This window comes from Petaurus breviceps, unplaced genomic scaffold, assembly GCF_028583685.1.
Source record: "Petaurus breviceps papuanus isolate PSGF00001 unplaced genomic scaffold, PetGlider_PUasm1.0 41, whole genome shotgun sequence".
Classification (NCBI taxonomy): domain Eukaryota; kingdom Metazoa; phylum Chordata; class Mammalia; order Diprotodontia; family Petauridae; genus Petaurus; species Petaurus breviceps.
In genome coordinates, this window is record NW_027186320.1 from 3,009,245 (window position 1) to 3,011,861 (window position 2,617).

Genomic DNA, 2,617 nt, shown 5'->3' on the forward strand with positions numbered 1-2,617 from the left:
TTTCTAATGATAATCATTTCTGGGTCGGGGGAAGAAAAAAATAGAGAAGAAAGAAAATTTAAATGACTTATTTTACTGTGTATTTAAAAGGAATAACAATTTGTAAACAGTGAATTTAATCAATTGTGTTTTTATTGTACCATATAGTACAAATGCCTATTTTCTTTCATAAATTTAAAAAATGATTAATTTGAAAATATATATCATAAAAATTGAGAGGGGTAAATATTTCCACCTTTTACAAATAAGGGTTGGAGGAATAAATATACTTTACCACAATAAATGAGAGTACAAGTGAAAATAGATAATTTAAATTGTATTTTTAAAACCACCAATAAAATCATTGTGGCTAGAATTTAAACAAAATATGTACTTTGGGGGAAAATCTTTGTATTAAGCATCTTAAACAGATTTTTTATCTAAATTCTATTGGAAGTTGATATAAAGAAGTTTCAACATTTATGAAATAAAGAGCTAGTTACATTGATAAATTTTAAAAGAAGAAATAGAAAATGATGTCTCTGAAAATTTGTTCACAAAATTTAAAAATTACATAAATATTAAACTAACCCTGAATCATGAAGTATCACCACCAATCCATTAATTTAGCAAAAGTATTGAAGCATGGGTAAACTCATTTTTTGGAGGAAGTTAGAGAAGATAAGCAAAACAATTGACTGCTGATGAAACTTTGAATTTGTTAAGCAATTTTTATTTGTAAAAAATTTCAGAATTTCATATGAATTTTTTAATTTTTAAAATAAATATACTTTTATTTCTTCATTCTTTTTTTTTTTTGGGGGGGGGGGGTGGCATGCCACGACAGAAGCTTTATTCATCTCATTCAGGGGGAAAAGCCAATTGGCAAAATAAATTTCAGTTGCAAATTCACAGCTACAGACTTCAAAAGTATAAGTTGTATGTAACTCAAAAAGTCCAGGTAATATTTCATAACAATTACTTACAGATACAAACGGATGATAAACTACAATTTCACAAAGAATTGTAAGCATTTTGCACACTTATCAGTCCTCTCTTTTAGTCAAAGTGCTCTTTCGATGACGAATAAATTAACGGACACACAGCTAGAGAAAACTACTTCCAGACAATACAAAGGGGACAGAGTCATCTTGTAAACATTTTCTCTTTTAGAAACAGGAAGAATTAACAAAAGTGTCTTGCAGGCCAACCCTATTTACGTATATGGGCAACAAAATGATTTTGAAGATGCTTTGGATGTTAAATTAAAAATTAACATGAACATTTTTCTATGATTTTTAATACACAATAAATGACTGCAGATTATATCCTGCAGAATTTCTATCCCTGAAACATAGAAATTAGGTATGACATTGGTAGCTGTGTCATCGAGTGGGCTAACAAGGCCTGGAGTCCAAGGGCTGTCGGTGAATGAGTATCCATATAACTGTGCAGGTCCGTCAACACCGTCCCATCCACATATGCAGAATAAGCCATTTCTTCTAACATGGGAGGAGACAGCCGTGAAGGCTGAACCTCCATCACTGGAGCCATGGAAGAATGATTGGGGCTAACGTGTTTCTTACGGCCGAGCTCTGCAATTTTGGAACCAAACCTGTATAACTCTTCTGCTCAAGACTGTTCTTTTTGCAAGTTTCTGAAGCGTCTGAGCGTCTGGGTTATTGTCCTGAGCAAATTGGGCCTGCATGACCTGGAGCTGATCAGCAGTAAAGCTGGTCCGAGCTCTCTTGGCTGGTTTGGGGTGATTGATGTCTTGTTCAGTGAGCAGGGCACCTTCCACGCTAATTCCATTCCCATTTTCAACTTCTCTCTTTAAATTGTCCATGAGACAGTCATAATGCGCTCTACGGCGGACTTTCTTTTCAACCAAAGCAAATTCCACTCCAGTAGAGATCTGTCTCTTGCAGGAAAAACACGGAAAGAAGGCCAAGTGATAGATGTTCCCCTTGGCCCTCTGGACTGAGTCAGTAGAGTGGATGTGTCTCCCACAGCGAGAAGAGCCGGTTCCGTATCTTCTGAAATAATCGAGTTTGCAGAAAATGTCTTTATCTTTAATGTAACAGCTGTTGTGCCTTCCTAAGGAGGTCCGGCAGACAGTACACGAGAGACACATGACATGCCAACATAGGTCATTCACCTTGAGGAGGTACTTGTCCACGACCTCCAGGCCACAGCTGCTGCACACGCATTTGGCTGGGGGGCAGCCGGGCGGAGGCCATGGACCTCAGCGACAAGAACAGAGACAGCTGGGCCAAGGAGGAGCAAGAGTCCTCTTCTGCCACACCCTCGGCGCTCACCAGGCCCAGGTCCTCGCTGCCTTTCCGCATCCCCCTGCCGCCAAGGCTGCAGTCAGCCCGCACTCCTCAGACATGAGACTGGGGAACTAGGGAGGGAGAGAGGAAAAGAAAGAACGAAATGGGAGAGGGGGAAGAAGAGGGAAGAGAGGGAGAAAGAGAGAGAGAGAGAGGGAGAGAAAGAGATGGATGGCTGACAGCGTTGGGCAGAGAGACCCGTCCAGGACTCCCTCCCATCCCCGTGCCCCGCAGGCTGTCCCCCAAGGGCTGTGTGGATGACTGGTGGGATGGGAGCCTGGACTGGGCCGCCTGCCTGCTGCTGC

The 2,617-nt window shown here is 40.4% G+C and overlaps 1 pseudogene; it reads right to left on the reverse strand.

Moving 5' to 3' along the window:
- Window positions 1-1,376: 1,376 nt before the first annotated feature.
- Window positions 1,377-2,371, reverse strand: LOC138171044 (LIM/homeobox protein Lhx8 pseudogene; annotated as a pseudogene).
- Window positions 2,372-2,617: the final 246 nt, after the last annotated feature.